At 38.9% G+C, this 23,525-nt stretch overlaps 1 protein-coding gene across 6 annotated transcripts in view; it reads right to left on the bottom strand.

Annotated features, from left to right (window-relative positions):
* Positions 1 to 278: 278 nt before the first annotated feature.
* LOC143670263 (uncharacterized) overlaps positions 279 to 23,525 on the bottom strand; it is a 277,128-nt gene continuing 253,881 nt past the window's right edge. For 5 of the 6 annotated variants that reach the window (XR_013169312.1, XR_013169307.1, XR_013169310.1 and 2 more), the window contains 3 exons: positions 2,278 to 2,396; positions 1,664 to 1,866; positions 279 to 428 (listed from right to left, as the gene is read on the bottom strand). The gene's annotated coding sequence lies outside the window, so the exon portion shown is untranslated. The remainder of the gene's footprint in view (positions 429 to 1,663; positions 1,867 to 2,277; positions 2,397 to 23,525) is intronic. The other variant, XR_013169308.1, reaches the window with a different exon arrangement.

The raw sequence follows: 23,525 nt of genomic DNA, 5'->3' as shown, positions 1-23,525 counted from the left end.
AATCAAGGAGTCGAAAGGGTGATGGTTTCTGCAAGAATGGAGGTGTTAGGTAAGTTCTTCCCACAACAGAATTATAGGCCCCATATATATATATGAGCAACAAGGTAGGAGATACCTCTGTTTTCTTTTTTTGTGAAAAATAACATATGTACAAAAAAGCAATAAATTTCAAAGTAGTTCACAACAATCTGCTGTAGAACAGATTTCAGAGTTTGGTATGGGTTACAATTCCACAATTTTAGATTTTTACTTCTAGCTGCTTTAAGATATTGGAGAGTAATAGAAATATCAAAATAATGATGCAACAATCATACTCATTTGTTAAACCTTACCTCTTCTGTGTAACTCCACCATCACCTCTGATCTTTCCCCCACTCTTGAGGGGTATTTGGGTTATGTCCATTCTAACTTTTTCACGTTGGAAGGAGCTGTCAATAATATGGATAGGGAGATGGAATTAGTTGATGTTCTGCAGAGGCTGGCCCCTTGACATTTCAGGACTTATGCCATCCAGAAACCCATCTGAAGGTGGTAGGTTTCTGAAAATTTACTGAGGTGTGTGGAATCTTTGCAGACTGTTATATAATGCTCTAGGTGCTCTTCAAGAAAGCCAGGAATGGTTTTGTTTGGGCTTGGGAAATTATGATAGGTAGTAATGTCAAACTGAAGCTTTCATGAGAGTGACCTCCACAGTAGCCTCTTGAATCTATTGAAACTATTTCAGCCACTAATATCTTGCTTGTTACACTTCTTTCCCCCCTTTTAGTCAAGATGGCATTTTTGATGCCACAGCATCAGGGCCAGGCTCATCCCTGGGAGTCATTTCCCATGCCACCAGGGAGAATTTCACTCCTAGATGTCATGCCCCACATAGGGGGGAGAGCAATGATCTCACTTGCAGAGTTGGGCTTAGAGAGAGACCATATATGAGCAATAAAAGGGGCTTACCATAAGTTATTTTCATGCATATATGCAAAAGTAGGCTAAGTTTCTTTGCTACATACATAAGTTTCACATGAGCAAACCTGAAGATGAAGAGCTTGGCCTATTGATTCGGATGTCCTTATTTTTCATAGTGTCAGGAGTTTCTCTGGTTAGAAAATTAACAGTTCCATTTTTTCTCCCATCCCTCAAGGGACTTTGTCAATATCTTTTGATTATCTGCTTATTAAACTCTGGGATGTATCCAGGCATTACATTAAGCTATACAGAATTAAAGGTCCTCATTCTTATTCTGGGTTCCCTGTGTTTAGATGCTTTACACGGTCAATCTAGACAGTTTGAGTTAGAGCTTGTGTTACAGAAAATTTAGGTTCTGGACAAAATAAACTTTATTTAGTCTCAAAGTATGGACAAAGTTCTGAAATATATAAAATTTCTTCATTACCCCTATATTATGAATTATCTTAATTCTGACCCGATCAGCTTCATTCTTATCTCTAAATATGAGATTATACAAATATGAAACAGCTGCTAAAAATCAAGAAGTAATGAATACTACTCGGACTAAATATGACTGCTATAAGAGTGTGTTAGTTAGTAAGCTATTGGAATGTAATATACTGAAAACACAACAGCTTTTAAAAAGGGGAATTTATTACGTTATAAGTTATACTTCTAAGGCCATTAAAATCTTCAAACTAAGGCATCAAGGGAAAGATACCTTAACTCCAAAGAAAGGGCTAATGAAGTTTGGGGTTTCTCTCTCAGCTGGGAGGGCACCTGGCAACATCTGCTAGTTTTCTCTCTTCATCTCATAAAGCTTCCCTGCGGCATTTTCCTTCTTCAACAAAGGTCTATGGCTGTGTGGGCTCTGTTGGTTCTGGTGGCTCTTAGCTTTTGCCAAAATTGTTCCCTCTTAAAGGGCTCCAGTAAGCAAAAACAAACAAACAAACAAACAAACAAACAAACAAAAACAACTTGAATGGGTATGGACACATCTCCATGGAACCAATCTAATAAAAATTTACCACCCAGAATTGGGTGGGTCAAATCTCCATGAACACAATCAGAAAGGTCTCACCTAGCAATATTGAATAAGGATTAAGAGACGTGTCTTTTCTATGGTACGTAATAGCTTCAAACAAAGAGTTTATAATCTATGCTCCTATTTTCTTATAAGTATTTTCTATATGAGACCATACAAAACATGTTCTTTTGTTTCTGGCTTATTTCCTCTCACCAAATGCACCATAGTTTCATTCATATTATTGCATGCTCACAATTTCATGCCTTTTGTTTTTTGTAGCAGCACAATATTCTATCATATGTACATACCATCATTTGCCAATCTAGTCTTCAGTCAGCACATCCTTCAGCCACCTCCATTCATTGGGCATCATGTATAAAGTCCAAAGTCAGCAATCCATCCACGCTCTCAATTTTATATAATTTCACTGTTCACAAGAGAAAGATAACCAATAAACACACCCTCACCAAATAGAAAATCTATACCTCCACTTAACATTTGCCCCCTCCTTATTATTTACCCTTCATGTGGCTGTGGTATTGTTAATGTTTTCCTGTTAACCATAGCCCATAGCTTGCAACAGCAGTTTCCTGATATACCCTGAATTAATACACTCTATGTACAAGATTCATGCATTTGCACTAGTAATTTCATGCAAGAACTTATTTATATTTGTAGTGTTAATCAGTGGGACACATGGGACTATACAATCCCTTTCAATCAGGTTCACCTTCAATATGGCAATATTAATTATAGACTCACTAGTGAACTGCCTTCACTTCTATCTATTCCCTTACATTTAAGTTCAACCTCATGGGTTAACCATTCACCCAACTCTAGCTTCCATGTATCTCTAGGTCTCCTATATTCTGTATTATGAGCCTCTGATTTTATCTTTACCATGGTTATAAACGTGGAATCCTACAGTATATATCCTTTGGTATCTAGTTTATTTCACTCAGCATTATGTCCTCAAGGCTCATCATTTTTGTCATATGCTTCAGGACATAACTAAATCTAACTGCTATATAATACTCTGCCGTATGTGCACTGATTTGAAAGGATGTATGTACCGTAGAAAAATCCATGTTTTAATCAAAATCCAATTTCATAAAGGCAGAATAATCCCTATTCAATACTGTATGTTTGAAGCTGTAATAAGATCATCTCCTTGGAGATGTGATTTAATCAAGAGTGGTTGCTAAATTGGATTAGGTGATGGCATGTTTCCACCCATTTGGGTGGGTCTTTATTAGTTTCTGAGGTCCTATAAAAGAGGAAACAGTTTGGAGAATGAGAGATTTGGAAAGAACAGAGAATGCTGTAGTACCATGAAGCAAAGTCTACCAGACAGCAATCTTTAGAGATGAAGAAGGAAAATGCCTCCTGGGAGTTTCATGAAACAGAAAGCCAGGAGAGAAAGCTAGCATATGATGCCATGTTTGCCATGTGCCCTTCCAGCTGAGAGAGAGACCCTGAACTTCATTGGCCTTCTTGAACCAAGGAATCTTTCCCTGGATGCCTTTGATAGGACATTTCTAGACTTGCTTTAATTGGGACATTTTCTCAGCCTTAGAATGTAAGTTAGCAACTTATTAAATTCCCCTTTTTAAAAGCCATACCATTTCTGGTATATTGCATTCTGGCAGCTAGCAAACTAGAATAATATGTATGTACTGTATTTTGTTAATCCACTCCTCTGTTGATAGGCACTTGGATTGTTTCTAGCTTTTGGTGACTGTGAATAATGCTGCTATGAACTTCGCTGTGCAAATGTCTGTTTGTGTCACTGCTTTAGATCTTCTGGGTTTATACCAAGTAGTGATATTGCCATGTCATAGGACAACTTGAAATTTAGTTTCCTAAGAAACCGCTAAACTGTCTTCCATGTTGGCAGTACCATTATACATTCCCACCAGCAGTGCATAAGTGTCCCAATTCCTTTACATGCTCTCCAATATTTATAGTTTCCTGTTTGTTTAATAGCAGCCATTCTTATAAGTGTGAGGTGGTATCTCATTGAATTTTTTATCTGCATTTCCCTTGTAGCTAATGAAAATGAGCACCTCTTCATGTTCTTTTTAGGAAGCTGCATTTGGCCTTCAGAAAAAAAATGCCTTTATCCCATTTTATAATTGGGCTGTTTGTTCTTTTGTTGTTGAGTTGTATGATTTCTTTATGTATACAGGATATCAAACCTTTATCTTATGTGTGATTTCTAAATACTTTCTCCCATTGAGCTGGCTGCCTCTTCACTTTTGAGGCGCAAAAGCATTTGATTTTGAGGCATTCCCATTTACCAATTTTTCTTCTGTTGTTTGTGCTTTGGGTGTAAAATTTAAGAAACTACCTCTTATTACTAAGTCTTGAAGATGTATCCCTACATTTTCTTCCAAGAGCTTTATGATACTGGTTCTTATATTTGGGTGATTGATCCACTTTAAGTCACTTTTTGTATTGAGTATAAGGTAAGGGTACTCTTTCATTCTTTTGGTTATTGATATTCTTTTGATTCTATTGATATTCAGTTCTCTCATGCCCATTCATTGATTTCAGTGGATTGGGGACCTTGTTGATGATCCCAATTAACCATGTATTTGATGCTCTTGATTTGATTCCATTGGTCAATGCTTCTATCTTTGTGCCAGTACCATTCTTTTTGGACCACTGTTGCTTTATAATAAGTTTTAAAATCAAGAAGTGTTAATCCTCCTGCCTCATTACTCTTTTTCAGGATGCTTTTAGTTGTTTGGGGTCTCTTTCTCTTCCAAATGAAATTGGTAAATAGCGTTTCTAAGTTTTTCAAATAGGTTGATGGAATTTTTATTAGTACTACATTGAATCTTTAGATTAATTTGGGTAGAACTGACATCTTACCTCCATTTAACTTTCCTATCCATGAGCAGGGAGTGCCTTTCCACCTATTTAGATCTTCTCTGATTTCTTTTAGCAATATTATGTAGTTTTCTGTGTACAAGTCCTTTACATTCCTAGTACACTTCATTCTTAGACACTTGAGTTTTTTAATTGCTATTTTGAATGAAATTTTTTTGTTAATTGACACCTTAGCTAGGTCATTGCTTGTATATAGAAACATTGTTGATTTTTGCACATTAATTTTATATCTCACTACCTTACTGAATTTGTTTACTAGCTGTGCCAGTTTGAAGTATTTATGTACCTTAGAAAATCCATGTCCTTTAACCTCATTCAATATTGCTAGGTGGAATCCTTTTTATTGTTTCCAAGGAGATATGACTGACTAAATTGTGGGTGACAACTTTTTTGGCATGCTGTATGGCAGGGTCACATTTCATTTTTTTTTCATGTGAGTATCCCATTATTGCAACACCACGGTTGAAATTTTGCTTGTTTGTTTTTTCTTTGTTTGTTTTGCTTGTTTGTTTATTTTCTGGGAAGTGCACGGACTAGTACTTGAAGCTGGGTCTCCTGCATGGCAGGTGAGAATTCTACCACTGGACTACCCTTTCACCTCTGGGTTACAACTTTTGAATAGATGGTTTCCATGGAGATGTGTCTCCATCAATTCAAGTTGAGGTTGCTTACTGGAGTCTGTTAAGAAGAAATCATTTTGGAAAAAGCTTTAGAGCCACCAGGACCATCAGAGTCCACACAGCCAGAGACCTTTGGGAATGAAGAAAGAAAATGCCCCTGGGGAATCTTCATGAAATAAGAAGCCAGGAGAGAAAGCCAGGAGATATTGTTATGTGCCCTCCCAGCTGAGAGAGAAACCTCAAACTTCATTGGTCTTTATTGAGTGAAGGTAACCTCTTGTTGGTACCTTAATTTCGACATTTTCAGTGTTAGAACTGTGAATTTGCAACATGTTAAATTTCCCTTTTTAAAGGATGTTCTGTTTCTGGAATATCACAGTCTGGCAGCTTGCAAAGTGGAACAAAATTTGTTACTAAAGAAGTGGGGTGCTGCAGTTTGCAAATATCAAACATGTTGTAACAGGTTTTTAAATGGATAAGGGTAAGATTCTGAAAGGATTATGAGGGCATTCATAGAGAAGGCCTAGAATGCTTTGAAGAGTCTGTTCATAGAAATGTGGAGTCTAAAGATATCTCTGATAAGGCTTTAGACATAAATGAGGAATGTGTCATTGCAAACTGGAAAGGTCACCCTCACTTTGAAGTGGCACAGAATCTATCAAAATAGTGTACTGCTGTAGGATGGAAGTTAGAATTTAAAGGCAACAACCCAGGGTACTTAACTGAGGAGATTTTGAAATTAAATGTGAAAAGTGGAGCCTGGTTTCTCCTTGAAGCTTATAGTGAAATGTGAAGGAAAGAGATAAGCTGAGAACTGAACTCTTTGGTATAAAGAAACCAGAAATTGATGATCTGTAAAATTCTGGGCTTCCAGAAAAGGAGACCCCAAAGAGAAGTGCCACATATGAGGATTTGAATAAACATGGAAGCAGTCCACCATTAAAGGACAAGCAAAGAATTGATTTGGAATTATCCAGTAAATATTTGTGAAAAGCCCTATTGTTTGATGGGCATGATCTCAGCTTATGTCATAGAAAACTGACAAGAGTGTTGTGGAATCTGTACAAAGGGAACAACTGCCAGTCTGGACTAAAAAGGACAGAAGAGGGAAACTGAAGGAAAAATAACTTCAGAGGAAGAATCGCGGAAGGTAAGATCTGAAGGCAGAAAACCTTGGGTCAGGTGAGTGGATTGATCCATTGACCCATACATGAAGAGAGAGTGAGTTTGCTTCAGAAGGAGAGGATAGGCCTTCTATTTCATTGTTCAGGAAGAAGGTGGAGCACATTCCTTGGGGACTGGAGGTAGCTTGACAGCCACCCCATTGTTCTGTAAGGGTTGAGTGAGTGCCCCAGGCATGTCAGAGAGCCTGGGTGAGGCCCCGATGCTTGGAGAGGGTGAAACTGAAAAAAAAGGTATTCTCCAAATGCCCTCCAAGGTTGCATTCAGAGAGGTGCAGGCCACCACATAGGCCCTTGTAAAAGATGGCACTGTGACTTTCTAGCGCCCTGAGGACAAACAACTTTCAAACTTTGAAATCTAATGGAATTTGCCCTGCAGGCTTTCAGATCTGTATGTGTCCAGTGACCCCTGTGTTCCTTTTAATTTCTCCTTATGGCAATAGAAACATGTATCCTATGACTGTCCTTCATTTGTATATTGGCAGCTGATTACTTGTTCTTAATTTTATATGCCCAGAGCCAGAGGAGAGTTTTGCCTAAGAACAGACCATGTCTTTAGCAGACTTTGATGAGATTTTGTACTGTTTCTGACTTTGTGTTATATTTGTATTGCTATTGAAATGATTTAAGGCTTTCTGATATTTGGATGGAATGAATGTATTTTGCATTTGGAAAAGACATGTCTTTGGGGGTCCAAAGGGTAGAATGTGCCAGTTTGAAGCTATTATGTACCCCAGAAAAGCCATGTCCTTTAATCATCATTCAATATTGCTGGGTGGAATCTTTTCTATTGTTTCCAAGGAGATACGACCCACCCAATTGTGTGTCACAGTTTCTTGAAAACCATATAATCAAAAGCTGTGACACACAATTGGGTGGGTCATATCTCCTTGGAAACAATAAATATGTCTCCACCAATTCAAGGTGGGGTTGCTTGCTAGAGCCCTTTATGAAGGAACCATTTCAGAGAAAGCTGTAGAGCCACCAGAGCCAACAGAGTCCACACAGCTGGCGGCATTTGGAGATAAAGAAAATGCCCCTGGGAGAGCTTTTTGAAACAAGAAGCTGGCAGTGAAAGCTAGCAGATGTAGCAATGTGTTCTCCCAGCTAAGAACGAATCCCCAAACTTCGTCGGCCTTTCTTGAGTGAAGATAACATCTTGTTAGTGCCTTAATCTGGACATTTTCACAGCCTTAGAACTGTAAACTTGCAATTTATTAAATTCCACTTTTTGAAAGCTGCTCCATTTCTGGTGTATCACATTCCAGCAACTTGCAAACTCAAACACTAGCTCAAACAACTTCGCTGTATATTTTTCAGGATTTTCCAATTATAGTGATATGTCATCTGCAAATATTGAAACTTTTAATTCTCCTTTTCCAATTTGGATGCCTTTTATTTCTTTTTCCTGCCTTATTATTCTAGCTGGAAATTCTAGTACAATGTTGGATAATAGTGGTGACAGAGAGGACATCCTTGTTTCAGTTCTGATCTTAGGGAGAAAGCTTTCAGTCTCTCCATTAAGATATTGGCTATGGATTTGTCATATACATACTTTATCATATTGAGGATGTTATCTTTGATTTCTCTGATTCCTACCTTTTGAAAGAAAAGCATCTTAAATTTTGTTGCATGCTTTTTCAGCATCAATCAAGATGTCCATATGATACTTTCCTATCAATTTGTTAATGCACTATATTACATCAATTGATTTTCTTGAGCTAAAGTATCCTTGCATTCCTGGTATAAACCCCATTTGGTCATGGTGTATAATTGTTTTAATATGTTCTTGGATTTGATTTGCTGGTATTTTGTTTCAAATTTTTGCATCTATGTTCATCAGGGAGATTAGCCTGAGGTTTTCCTTTCTTATAGCATCTTTACCTGGTTTTGGTATTATACTGATATAAGTTTCATAAAATGAGTTATGTGGTGTTCTTTTCTTCTCAATTTTCAAAAAGCTTGAGCAGCATTGGTTGTTTTTTTAATATTTTATAAAATTCCATGAGATCATCTGGCCTGGGATTTTCTTTGTAGGAAGATTTTTGATGACTGATAGAATTTCTTTATTTGTATTTGGTTTGTTGAGATCTTTTATTTCTTCTTTAATCAGTATAGCTTGTTTGCATGTTTCCAGAAATTAGTCTATTTCCTCTAAGCTGTCTGCTTTGTTGGCATATCATTCCTCACTGTATCATCTTATGATTTTTTTTATTTCTTCAGTTTCTGTGGTAATGATCCCCCTCTCATTTCTGATTTTATTTGCATCCTCTGTCTTTTTTCCTTTGTCAGTCCTGCTAGTGGCCCGTCAATTTTATTGATTTTTTTCAAGAACTAACTTTTGGTTTTATTGATTCTTTCTATTGCTCTTTTGTTCTCTCATTTATTTAACTCTGTTTTAATCTTTGATATTTCTCTTCTTCCCTGTGCTTTTGGGTAAGTTTGCTGTTCCTTCTCTAATTCCCCCAGGTGAGCAGTAGTTAAGTTCTCAATTTTTACTTTCTTATTTTTTAATATAGGCATTAGGGATAATAAATTTCCCTCTTACCACAAACTCTGCTGCATCCCATAAATTGATATGTTATTTTCCTTCATTGCCAGATAACTACAGTTTCTCTATCAATTTTTTCTTTGACCTACTGATTGTTTACAAGTGCATTATTTACTCTCCATATATTTGTGAATTTCTTGTTCTTTGGTGGGTGTTGATTTCCAGCTTCATTCTTTTGCGATTAGAGAAAGTGCATTGGATAATTTCAATCTTCAAAATTCATAAAGACCGGTTTTATGTCCCATCGTAATCTATCCTGGAGAATGTTCCCTGAGCACTAAAGAATAACGTATATCCTGGTGCTTTAGGGTGTAATGATCTATAATATGTCTTTTAGGTCTATTTCACCTATCAAGTTGTTTAAATTCTCTATTATCTTTGTTGATCCTCTGTCTGGTTGTTCTATCTATAGAAGAGAATGATGTATTGACATCACCTATTATTAGCATTGAAATGTCGGTTGCTCCCTTAAATTTTGCCAATGTTTGTCTCTTGTACTTTGGAGCTCCTTGATTGGGAGCACAAATATTTATGATTCCATTTCTTCTTGGTGAATTGTCCCTTTTATTAATATATAGTTTCCTTCTTTGTCTCTTATGATGTGTTTATATTTAAAGTCTATTTATCTGAAATTACTATAGCTACTCCTGCTTTCTTTTGGTTACAGCTTGCATGAAACATCTTTTTCTATCCTTTCACTTTCAATCTACTTGCATCCTTGTGTCTAAGATGAGTCTCTTCTAAGCAGCATATAGCTGGATTACATTTTGCAATGGATTCTATCAATCCATATCTTTTATGGGTAAGTTTATTCTGTTAATATTCAAAATTATTACTGTAAAGGCATTGTTTGAATCTTACCATTTGGATTTTCTTTGTCAGATCTATATATTCATTTCCCTCATTCTCTTCTTATCCTTTAAGTTACTCTTCCTGGTACTCTTCAATTCTGTGTCCTCCTCCAGTCCTCCCTGTCTTGTCTTTTTTTTTTCAGCTGGCAGAACTTCCTCTAGTATTTCTTGTAGTGTCAGACTCTTCTTGACAAATTGTCTCAGCTTTTGTTTGTCTGTGAAATTTTTTATCTCTCCCTCAGTTTTGGAAGACAATTTGGTTGGGTACAGAATTCTTGACTGGAAGTTCTTCTGTTTCAGGATCTTAAATCTATCATACTACTGCCTTCTCACCTCCATATTGCTAGTTGAGTAGTCTGAACTCAGTTTTATGTGGTTTCCATTGCATGTACTAGATCATTTTTCTCTTGCCACTTTCAGGATTTTCTGCTTCTCTTCAGCATTTGACAGACTGATTATTATGTGTCTTGGGGTAGCCCTATTTGTTTTGTTTTGTTTTTTGCTATTTGGAGTTCATTGGGCTTCTTTGATTTGCATATTTATGTCCCTGATAAGGGTTGGGAAATTCTCCCCCATTATTTCCTCAACTAATCTTCCTAGCACTTTAGTCTTCTCTTCTTCTGGGACACTGGTGATTCTTATATTTGCACATTTCTTTTTCCATCATGTTCCTGAAATCTGATTCAAAATTTTCCATCTTTTTTTGCCATTTACTCTTTTGTGTGATTGAAATCAGATGTCTTGTCATCTAGTTTGCTTATCCTTTCTTCTGCCTCTTCAAATCTGCTGTTGTGGGTCTCTAGTATATATTTTTATTTGGTCTATAGCATCCTTAACCTCTGTGATATCTGCTATTTTTCTATTTATTCTTTCAAATTCCTCTTTATGCCCTTCTAGTGCCTCCTTGATCACTTTTATGTCATCATCCATCCCATTGATTTTATTTAGTAGAATTATATGAACATCTTTGATTAATTGTTCCAAAGTCTGTGTCTTCTTCCATGTCTTAATTTGATCATTAACTTGGGTTATAATTGTCTGCATCTTGATATATTTAGTGATTTTCTCTTGCCTTCAAGGCATGTAACTATCTTGATATGGTTGTTTTGGAAGTTGATTGCCTGTAGTAGTCTAAAACTTTGTATTTGTGGGATGGAAGTAGAGCAGGATGTGGGGCTTGTGATGAGGCTCAACAGTGCAGTAACTGGTTGTGCTGCAACTATAGGCATGGGTCAGCGATGCTGCACTGGTGACTGTGAGCATGGGGTGCTGGGAGAGGGGTTGTGGAAGTATGTTGCATAGGCCTTGGGGTCACGGTACAGATCAGGCAGGCTTTGGACAGCAGGATGTTGGTGTGTCATGGGTGTCATGGAAGTAGTGACCAGTGGGAGGTAGATGAGGTTGGGTGTGCAGATGCATGGGAGCTGGTACACAGGCAGGATGTGGGTTTGTGCATTGAGCATGGGAGTCATGGGTGTCTCCTTGTGCAAGGGGTGGAGGTCAAGGGTTGCCAGGATGCTATGCATGAGTGTTTTAGGTCAGGGCACAGGCCACAGGGTTGCGGGACTGGGTCAGGGGTGGGTGATGTCGGGTGGGTGGGACACTGGCATGGATGCAGGAGACTTGGGGCTGGGATGCACTATATGCAGGGTAGAGGCTATGTTGCACAAATATACCCATTAGCACCTGCTAGTTGTGGGAGCAGAGTGCTTGTGCTAGTGAGTAGGACAAGGATGTGCATGTGTGTGGGTCAGGGAGTTGAGGTAGAGGGGTCAAGAAGTCAGTGCACAGATGCCTAGGTGCCCTGTGGGGAGGATATGGTTGTATGTGTGCATGTGTCTGTGGGGCAGGACCCTGGTGTGTGGGGGTCTGAGGGTCGTGTGTGCAGGTCTCAGGGGCAGTGGACCAGGCTTACACTTGGGGAAGTGTGTCAGCGCGTTCCTGGAGCTGGCAGTGTAGCGGAGGTGGGCATGTGCGCTTATATGGGAGGGTGTGACACTCACGTAAGTGTGTGCAGAGCTCAGGGTAGGCGGGGTGAGGTTGCACAGCTGTGTGGTCTGGGGTGGGTGTGGCCTGGGCTTGAAGTTTGAGTGCCCTCAGCCCAATGTGCAGACCACTGCCTGCAGGGGGCAGGGAGGGGGAGTTGGGGAGTGAGGGTCTTGGTGCAGACTTGTGGATCTCAGAAGGGGCTAGGTGAGACTGCACATTTGCACAGGAGTGGTGGGTTCAGTTCAGTCAAGCATGCCTGGGGCAGGGATGTCTGGCAGGGATGTAAGGTGAGGGGACAGGCTGGGGGTGCTTGGAATGCAGTGGGTGGTGGTGGGTAAAAAGGCTCAGGTGCATGGGGTGTAGGCAGAGTAAGGGGGCAGAGGTGGTGCACATGAGGGTTGTGCATTCAAAGAACGTGGCTTGACTTACTTTCTGGTCCAGGTCTCCTTGTCTGTGCCCTCCTGAAGGCTCCAGGCTTCTATTTGGAAAGGGACATCTTAGGCTGTTTTCATTGGCTGTATGGTCTCCAGTATGGTCTCCAGTTCTCTGCTCTCAATTCTTCAGCTTTTTCAATCAGGGCCTCCTTATGTGATGTAGAAAACTCTCAAAGTCACTTACACCCTGGAATTGCCATCCCAGTCACCTCATCACTTCTGTAGCTGTTCCCTGGAGCAGGGGTGAATTCGATTTACCCTATTCAACCATCTTCCTGGAGCTGCAGTTAAGTCTTTGATTTTAATTTTTCTTCTTATTTAATATAGACATTTGAGGCCATAAATTTTCCTTTGAACAGTGCTTTTTCAACATCCCATAAATTTTGGTACATTCTGTTCTCATTTTCATTTGCCTTGAGATATTTACTGATTTATCTTATGAGTTCTTCTTTGACCTACTGGTTCCTTAAAAGTACTATTGCTTAGCCTCCATATATTTTTAAATTTTCCAGTCCTTCACCTGTTATTGATTTCCAGGCTCATTCCATTGTGATCCAAATTGTGCTTTGTATAATTTCTATCTTTTTAAATTTATTGAGACCTGATTTCTGATCCACATGTGGACTATCCTGGAGAATTTTCCATGAGCTCTTGAGAAGAATATATATCCTACTGCTATAGGATGCAATGTTCTGTAAATCTCTGTTAAGTCTAGTTCACTTATCATACTTTTCAAAATCTCTGTTTCTTCATTGACTCTCGGTCTAGATATTGCAATTATTGATGAGAGTGATGCATTGAAGTGTCCAGCTATTATTATGGAACTGTCTATTTCTTCCTTCAGTGTTACTAGTGTTTGCCTCATGTAATTGGGGCACCCTAGTTAGTGCATAAATATTTATGGTTATTTCTTCTAGGTGGATTGCACCTTGCATAAACACATAGTATTCTTGTTTAACAGTTTTACATTTTAAGTCTATACTGTCTGATACTAGTATAGCTACTCCCACTCTTTTCTAATTGCTGTTTGCATGGAACATCTTTAGCTAACCTTTCACTCTCAACCAATTTGTTTCCTTGGGTCTAAATTGAATCTCTTGAAGACAGAGATAGGTTGATTCTGTTTTTTAGAATCCACCAATTCTACGTCTTTTGATTGGGGAGCTTAATCCATTAACATTCATTGTTATCATTGCAAATGTGGTACTTTCTTCAACCATTTTGTCCTTCAAATTTTATATGTCATATTTTATTTTTCTCTCTTTTTTTACCTTTTTAATTATGCTTGCTTATATTCTTAAGTTCTACACTCTACTCCAAATCTCTCCTTCTGTCTTTTCCAATCTGCTGGAATCACTTTCTTTAGTAGAACATGTCTTTGTTAACAAACTCTCTTAGTTTCTTTTTATCTGTGAATTTTAAATTCCCTCACTTTTTTTTTTAGTAAACGCAATTTTATTGAGATTTATTGAGATATATTCACATATCAAATAATCCATACAAAAAAATCTATAAAATCCACACTATCATTATATAGTTGTATATTCATCACCACAATCAATTTTAGAACATTTCACTACTCCAAGAAAAAATAAATATAAAAAGGAAAACCCAAAACATCCTATACGCTTAACCCTTGTTCTAGTTTGTAAGTTTCCAGCATGTAATATACCTAAAACAGAACGACTTTTAAAAAGCAGAATTTATTAAGTTGCAAGTTTATAGTTCTAAGGCCACGAAAATGTCCAAATTAAGGCAAGCCTATAAATTGTCCAAACCAAGGTATTCCCTCACTTTTTGAAGGACAGTTTTGCTGCATATAGTATTATTGGCTAGCAGTTCTTACCTTTCTCTATCTTCAATATATCATACCATTGCCATCCAACCTCCAAGGTTTCTGATGAGAAATCCATATTCAGCGTTACTGAGCTACACTTTATGTGATGATCATTTTTCTCTTGTTGGCACAGAATTCCTTCTTTGTGTTTGTCATTTGATAATCTGTTTAGTAAGTGTCTTGGAGTACGTCTATTCTGATATATTCTATTTGGGGTATGTTGTACTTCTTGGTCCTGCAAGTTGATTTCTTTCATAAGAGTTGGGAAATTTTCAGCTATCATTTCCTCAGTTATTCTTTCTGCCCCTTTTCCCATCTCTTCTCCTTCTGGGGCAACCATGTGCTTCACTTCCCTGAAAGTGATTCTTTTCCCTATCTATCTGTTCTTCTGTGTGTAAGATTTCTGATATCTTATCTCTACTTTACTGAACCTTTCCTCTTTCTTTTCAGATTTTCTGGGTTTTTTTGTTCTCCATTGTATTTTTATTTCTTCTACTGTTTCTTTCCCTCCCATAATTTCTGTTACTTTATCATGCTCCTTAGTGCCTTCTTTATATCCTTCATCTGTCTTGTCACATTTTCTTTCATCTCGCAGAATTGATGTAGCAGATTGTTTGAATATACTTAACTAATTGTTTCAACTCCTGTATCTCATCTGACGTTTTAGTTTTAATCCCTTGACTGTACCATATCTTCATTCTTCCTAGTCTGACTCATAATTTTAGGCTGATGTCTAGCTCTCTGATTTTCTTGATGAGTTCATTCTGGATGTCATTTTCTTTCTCTTCCCTAAGGTTTTCTTGCTGATTGGCATTGTGCTATTACTCTTCTTTGACACCTGTTTCCATTTATTCTAGACATTCAACATAGCTTTGTTTAACTGGTGAGAATTTTCCTGCTCTTATTTATCTGAAAATTGGTCTGTATATATGGAATGATTTTTGAGATTGCCCTATTTGTGGAATTCTTTCCCCCTAGGTCAAAACTTTCTGTTCCCTTTTACTCCCCTGGGAATGTTGAAATTTTCTTTTTCTTTTTCATTTGCCTCTATATGTTTTTAACAGTACTTTCATTACTCTACCTACTTTCACCTGGAAAGGAGCCTTATACCTATGGAGGAGACCCAGCAGGATGCCATTCTTTTCTGTGGATTCTCCTGATTCAGTGTTTTTCTGGTCCTACCAAGCAGGTTTTACTCTTCAGCCCACTGTTTCCCACAGGCCTAAGGTGGTACTCTGTCTTTAATTCTCAACTAACTCCAATGATGCTAGGGGTTAGTTGAGACAGCCTTTTTTTTTTAATGGGCTGCTTTAAAAATGCAGCTTTTCTCAGTGCTGGACTCCTACACCATGAGTTCACCATTAATAAGCCAGAGTTGGTGCTCAGCCATGTCCCTCCTGCCATTTTGGGGGGCAAAGCCAACCAGGAAATTGAGCTCAGCCACCTCCAGAAGCCACTGTGACCTTCTATCTTCCATGCTTCCTTCCTGCTTGGGGAGGGACTTAAAAAACCTGCTGGGTTCTTTCTCTTTTGGGTACATTGCAAATGTATCTGTTCTTGAACCTGGAATCCAGCAGTCTGAAATTGTTGATCAATAGCCACAACTGATATCTGGCTGAATCTTCCTCCTGATGCTAGGGAGAAGGCTTCTATTTCCCACCAAGGAATGTTTCCCTAGTCAGTCTTCCTTGCACATGAAGAATGAGTAATGGCCTCCACAGCATGGATTTACTTACTGTTCTTCACTGTTGTTTATCAGTCTCATTCTTCCATTCATTCCTGGCCTTTTTCAATCAGGGCCTCCTTATGTGATGTAGAAAACTCTCGAAGTCACTTATACCCTGGAATTGCCATCCCAGTCACCTTCTCATCACTTCTGTAGCTGTTCCCTGGAGCAGGGGTGAATTCAATCTATCCTATTCAACCATCTTCCTGGAGCTGTCTATATTTAATATAGACATTTGAGGCCATAAATTTTCCTTTGAACAGTGTTTTTTCAATATCCCATAAATTTTGGTACATTCTGTTCTCATTTTCATTTGCCTTGAGATATTTACTGATTTATCTTATGAGTTCTTTGACCTACTGGTTCCTTAAAAGTGCTATTGCTTAGCCTCCATATATTTTTAAATTTTCCAGTCCTTCACCTGTTATTGATTTCCAGGCTCATTCCATTATGATCCATCTCTGGAGTCCCCAACAATTAGTTCAGACAGTTCCTATCTATTTACTAGCTGCCATGGATGAAATACTGAATCCTAGAACTCTGTATACCACAATCTCCTTTGCTACCCATTGAGACCCTGGATTATTATTCATGTAAAATCTCATTACAAAGTGAGGGCTTATAATTCTGTCCTATTCTGTCCTATCTTTTTAATTTTTGTGTGTGATTATGCTCACAAACAGTTCCTTCTATATGGATTGTCCATTCCCCAACACCTGGCTGGGGAAGGCCTATCTATCCTCTCCAGTCCAGTTTAAATAACACCTGTTTCCAAGAAGGCTTCATCCTGTACCTTTATTTTGAACTAGTATCATACATACTTTATACCTATCCTATAAAGCTTCTCATATTGTACCTTATTTTTTCAGTTATTTTGAAAATACATCATTTCTTTGATTAGATAAAGCCTTTAAGAACAGGGATGGTGTCTGATTTCCCCACCGCACAAAATAGAAGATCACTGGTTTGTAAGAACCAGACTAAAATAAATGCTGATACAAATAACTTATACATTCATTTGTTCATGTAATAAATATGAACTGAGTGGCTTTTTGTGTGTTCCCACCAAGACAACATTGAATCTAATGCCATGGAAATGAAACAGAATATTTCCCAGTGTTTTGTTTTTGAGTTTAAGATCCCCACATCCAGCAAGAGTTGATTGGAGGAAAGATAGTATATAAGGGGAAAGATCAGACTTTGGATTAAGACAGAACTTGCTGGCTTGATTTTTAGCTCCAAAATATACTTGCTATGTGGTCTTGAGGAACTCACTTAATCACCCACTATCAGTTTTCTCATCTGTAAAATGGAAATACTTAATTATTTCTATTAATGTTATTATTTAAAAGTAGGGAACCACTTACCTGGAGTACATTATCCCTTTCTTCAGTCACCATACATGTGCACATATGTGCATACACACGCAGACACACATATACAAATAGGTTTCTCTTAGCTAATCATTTACTGAAGTAAATTTAGACTTTACATCTTCTGAAAACCTTTACCTGTACTACCCCTACCCCATCTAACCCCTTTGTTGACCCATGAAGTACCAGCATCCAGAACAGTGCTTGAAAAGCATATAAAATCCCTAATAAATAATATTGAATTAAATAATTAGGCCTCTTGAAAATTAAATACATTTTGTTTAATTTCTCATTTAGCCATATTTGAGAATCTTTAATGATTCTCCCCTTCCTGGTAATGTCTGAGCTTGAAGAGGTATTGAAATGCCAAATATAAGATACAATCTTTTAGGCCCTAGAATGTTCTGGTTCCAATAGAATACCTAATAACTGGAAGACTCAGCAAAACTTTAGAAATTTTATCTCCTACTCCTTTCTCCCCAAAGAATAGAGATATTTGTTAAGATTTGCTGGATATAAGAGGGTAAAGTAGAGCCTTGAGGATCAAAAAATTTCCTAGGAAAAATGAAAATACAAACTCTAAACATAGGAGCTCAGTATCATTTTTTAAGTTGGGCAGTCAGTCCTTGATATTTAGATCATCTTCTTTTGGACCTACTCCAGCTATTTCATTCAAAGAACCAAAGGTACATATTCCACCTGAAGAGTGTAATCCATTTGGTAAACCATTCTCCCAGTACCCAAAAGAGTATAATTTCCTGCTCAAAGGATCCACAGCTTGCTTTCCAGGACCTATGTGGAGCACTTTCTTGTACGAATCCTCTTAAGGATGAACTAACACACAGATATATGCATGTTTAGACCTAAAGGGCAGCCAAGGAGGAAGTGTTTGTGTGTTTGGAGGAGTGGATTTGGCTTGTATATATGGACATGGGTGTATACCCCCATGCCTAAGAGGTCTTTTTGATGCAAGATAGCGATGGAGGTGAGAAGAGAAGGAGGGTAGAGTGAAGGATCCTTTAGTCTTCCATTTATACATTTCTTGGACCTTAAAAATGTTTAAGATAGACCTGAAGTAGCCTGTGTAGTTTGGTTGGCCAGGGTAGTTTGGTTGGCCAGTGTGGTTTGGTTGGCCTAGAGTAGGCTTGTCTTGTCTGCAAAACATATTTCACCTTGCCCTTCTCTCAGAGTACTTACTTCTTCCATGCTTTCTCTTGGGTTGCCCACTATCTAGTGCTTCCTATCAGCAGTTATTTATCTAGGCCTTTCTCAGGTCTTCAAGTTTTGTTTTTATTTTCCTACACCTCTCCATGTTAAAATTTACATCCTATAGGGTTCTGAATTTGGTTAAGCTGAAGAAAAAGATTTGAGGACAAAAGATCTACGTTTTAGCCCAAGTTCAGTATTCAGTGGTATCTTTGAATACTTTGCTTAATTCTTTAAGTCATAACCTATAGTGATGGTTAGTTTGTGAGTTAACTTGGTTAGGTTATGGTGTCCAGTCATTTAATGAAATGCTAGCCTATGCATTACTATGAAAATATATTGTAGATGTAATTAGCATCTACAACTCAGTTGGCATTAAGATTACCTTTGATAATGTGGTGGGCTTCATCCAATAACCTGTAGGCCCAAAAGCAAAGAGCTTAAAATTTCTGAAGATGAAGACTTCTACCTCCAAACTACTCATGAACTCTTGTCTAAGTTTCCAACCAGCCAGCTTTCTCTACGGATTTTGGATTCAACACTGAAGCACCAACTGTTGCCAGAAATGCCTTCTGATGTGCCTTGGAAATTTTGGACTTGTCAACCCCGCAATCACATAAGCCACTTGATCAAAATAAATCTCTTGAAGCAGAGCAAGAGGGTGGTGTAGATAGATGTGGAACCAAGTCTATCCTCTAGAGAAGCTAATAAATACCCATAAACTGCCTGAAACACCTGTTTAGGGGACATCCATTACAGGATACATACCATACACCAGAACTATGAATAAAGCCCCCAATATCAGGAGGCTGGCACCCCTTCAACACTGGCATGGCAGGCTCAGTTGGACACACTTTTCTATGTTTGCCAGTTTGAATCTGTTGTGCACCCCAGAAAAGCCATGTCCTTTAATCCTCATTCAATTTTTCTGGGTGGGAGCTTTTTTATTGTTTCTATGGAGATATAACGCACCCACTTGTGGATTGTAACTTTTGAATAGATGGATTACATGAAGGTATGTGTCCAACCATTCATGCTGGGGTTCTTACTGAAATCCTTTAAGAGGGAAGCATTTTGGAAAAAGCATTAGAGCAACCAGAATGAACTGAGTCCACACACAGCCAGAGATCTTTGGAGATGAAGAAGGAAAACAAGCCTGGGGGAGATTCATGAACAAGAATCCAGGAGAAAAACTAGCAGACATCATCACATGCACTTGCAGCTGAGGAAGTAACCCCAAACTTCATCAGCATGTTTTGAGTGACAGTAACCTCTTGTTGGTGTCTTGATTTGGAAATTTTCACAGCCTTAGAACTGTAAACTTGCAATTTATTAAATTCTCCTTTTTAAAAGCTGTTCCATTTCTGGTATACCACATTCAAGCAGCTTGCAAACTAGAACAATAGCTTAGTTTGCTTCAATTTTTTTTCAAAAAAATATTTTTATTGAGTTATCTTCAAATGCATAGAGTCTATCCAAAGCATACAATCAATGGCTCACAATATCATCAAATAGCTATGAACTCACCAACAGGATCATTTTTAAACATTTGCACCACTACAGGAAAAGAAATAAAAAGAAACAAGAAAAAAACTCATATATCACATACCTCTTAACCATCCTTCACACTGACCATTTGTATTTTCATCTACCCAATTTTTGTTTGTCCCTTATCCCCACATTATGTATTTATTTATTGCCCTCATTTCTCACTCATCTGTCCATACCCTGGATAAAGGATATGTCAGTCACAAGGTTTTAACAATCACATGGTCACTTGGTAACACTATACAGGTATGCAATCATCATCAAGAATCAAGGCTACTGGAATACAGTTCAACAGTTTCAGCTACTTCTCTTTACACTACAATACACCATATATTAAAAATGGATATCTATATAATGCATTAGAATAAAATCCAGGAAACCCTCTTGACACTGTTTGAAATCTCTTCAGCCATGGCAGGTTTATTTTGTCTCGTTTCTCTCTTTCCCCTTTTGGTCAAGAAGGCTGTATTATGTAGGATTCTCTAGAGAAACAGAATCAACAGGGAACACTCACACATATAAAATTTATACAAGTGTCTCATGTGACAGTGGGAATGCAGAGTCCAAAATCCACAGGGCAGGCTGTGAAGCCAATGATTCCCATGGAGAGTCTGGACGAATTCCACAGGAAAGTCTCACCAGCCAAAACAGGAAGGGCCTGCCTCTTCTGAATCATCCTTAAAAGGCTTCCAGTGGTCAGATTAAGCATTACTCATTGCAGAAGACACTCCCCTTTGGCTAGTTACAAATGTAATCAGCTGTGGATGCAGCTAACATGATCATGATTTAATTCTATGAAATGTCCTCATCAAAACAGATAGGCCAGCACTTGCCCAACCAGACAAACAGGCATCACCACTTGGCCAAGTTGATACATGAACCTAACCACAAGAGTCCATCCCTTGCCAGCTTGGCAGCTATACATACCTCCTTAAACCATACCTAATTTCTAAATAAAAAACAATGAAACACACATTTTTTTCCTTCACCTAGCAATACTCAAATATCCTGCATATAACTGGAAACACATTAAATCTCTCCAGAATAGGGTGCAAATCCTTGGGCAACATTCATTCTTAAACTTGATATCTTACAACTTAAATAGTATAATATGAACAAAACAACATTACCATCTTTGTTTCTGTAACTGATCATGTGACGAAGTTGATATTTGTCACTATCTTCTTCCACTACCCATTCCATGTTCCCTTTACCCTCAGCAAGCAATTCAGCTGGCTGTGGTTCTTTGAATGGTGGGGTGACCCAAACCTTCATTCCTGAAGTTTCAGAGCCATTGGTAGTCCTGCCTGGATTGGGTTGTTGCAATTTTCCATTGATTTTAATCACAGGGCATTGTAGTACTAAAAGACGTCCTAGGGGATCTCCTATATTCCAAGAAAACTCTTCATTACCCCCATTAGGTAGTTGCAGTCCTACTTCCCCCTGATAGTCAGAGTCAATCACCCCAGACAATAATGTAATCCCTTTCTTGTCTTGTTGATCCAGTGGCATAAGTAGCCCAAAGGGACCAGGTGGAAGTCTTAACTTCCAGTTCAGTGGAATCATGGTTGTCTACCCTGGAGGAAGCATTCCCCATTTTGGAACTAAAACCTGTAGACCAGCAGAGCTCAGGGTCACAGGGATAGGAAGCAAACATTTTCCAGCAGATCACTAGGGGTGATAGTGAGTGGTACCACTTCCATTTCCACCCCTTGGTTCCTGGACCCATGGATCCTGGCTATGGGAGAAACAGCACCATACACGGATGCTGATTCAGAGCATATACAGCTTCCTGGAGAACATTAACCCAGTCTTTCAAGGTATTGCCACCTAGTTGGCACTGTAATTGAGTTTTCAAAAGGCCATTCCACCATTCTATCAATCCAGCTGCTTCTGGATGATGGGGAACATGGGAAGACCAGAGAATTCCATGAACATGTGCCAATTCCCACACTTCATTTGCTGTGAAGTGTGTTCCTTGATCAGAAGCAATGCTATGTGGAGTACCATGATGATGGATAAGGCATTCTTTAAGACAACAGATGGTAGTTTTGGCAGAAGCATTGCATGCAAGGAAAGCAAACTAATATCCAGAGTATGTGTCTATTCCAGTTAGAACAAATTGCTGCCCCTTCCATGAAGGGAGTGGTCCAATGTAATCAGCCTGCCACCATGTAGCTGGCTGGTCACCTCGGTGAATGGTGCCATATTGGGAGCTGGGTGTGAGTCTCTGCTGTTGGTAGATTGGGCACTCAGCAGTGGCTATAACCAAGTCAGCCTTGGTGAGTGGAAGTCCATGTTGCTGCGCCCATGCATAATCTCCATCCCTACCACCATGACCACTTTGTTCATGAGTCCATTGGGCAATGACAGGAGTTGCTGGGGAAGGAGGCTGACTGGTATCCGCAGAATGGGTCATCTTATCTACTTGATTATTAAAACCTTCCTCTTCTAAAGACACCCTCTGGTGCACATTCACATGGGACAAAAATATGTTCATGTTTTTAGCCTACACAGAAAGGTCTATCCACATACTTCTTCCCCAGACCTCTTTGTCACCAATTATGGTCTTTCCAAGTGCCTAACCATCCAGCATTAGCAACAGCCCATGAGTCGGTATGCAAATGCACCTCTGGCCAGTTTTCCTTCCAAGAAAAATGAATCACCAGGTGCACTGCTGAAGTTCTGCCCACTGGGAGGATTTCTCCCTCACCACTGTCATTCAAGGACAGCCCTGAAAGGGGGTGTAGTGCTGCAGCTGTCCACTTTCGAGTGGTACCTGCATATCATGCTGAACCATCTGTAAAGCAGACCCGAGTTTTCTCTTCCTCAATCATTTCACTCTAAGGAAGTCCCCAAGAGGCCATAGCTCTGGTCTGGGAAAGAGAAGGTAATGTGGCAGGAGTGGAGACCATGGGCATTTGGGCCACTTCTTCATGTAACTTACTTGTGCCTTCAGGACTTGCTCTGGCCCTATCTTGTATATACCATTTCCATTTTACAATAGAGTGCTGTGTGCATGCCCAGCTTTATGGCTTGGTGGGTCAGACAACACCTAGCTCATGATACACAACTCGGGTCTCATGGTAACTTGGTGGCCATTTGTTAACCATTCAGTCTCTACTAAGGCCCAGTAGCAGGCCAAAAGCTGTTTCTCAAAAGAAGAGTAGTTATCTGCAGCAGATGGTGAAGTTTTGCTCCAAAATTCTAAGGTTCTGCATTGTGATTCTCCTACAGGGGCCTGCCAAAGGGCCCAGGCAGCATCTCTGTTTGCCACTGACACATCCAGCACCATTGGATCTGATGGATCATATGGCCCAAGTGGCACAGCAGCTTTTACAGCAG

Source organism: Tamandua tetradactyla, chromosome X, assembly GCF_023851605.1.
Source record: "Tamandua tetradactyla isolate mTamTet1 chromosome X, mTamTet1.pri, whole genome shotgun sequence".
Classification (NCBI taxonomy): Eukaryota; Metazoa; Chordata; class Mammalia; order Pilosa; family Myrmecophagidae; genus Tamandua; species Tamandua tetradactyla.
Note: the sequence above shows the minus strand (reverse complement) of the source record. Positions and strands in the feature narration are given on the sequence as shown.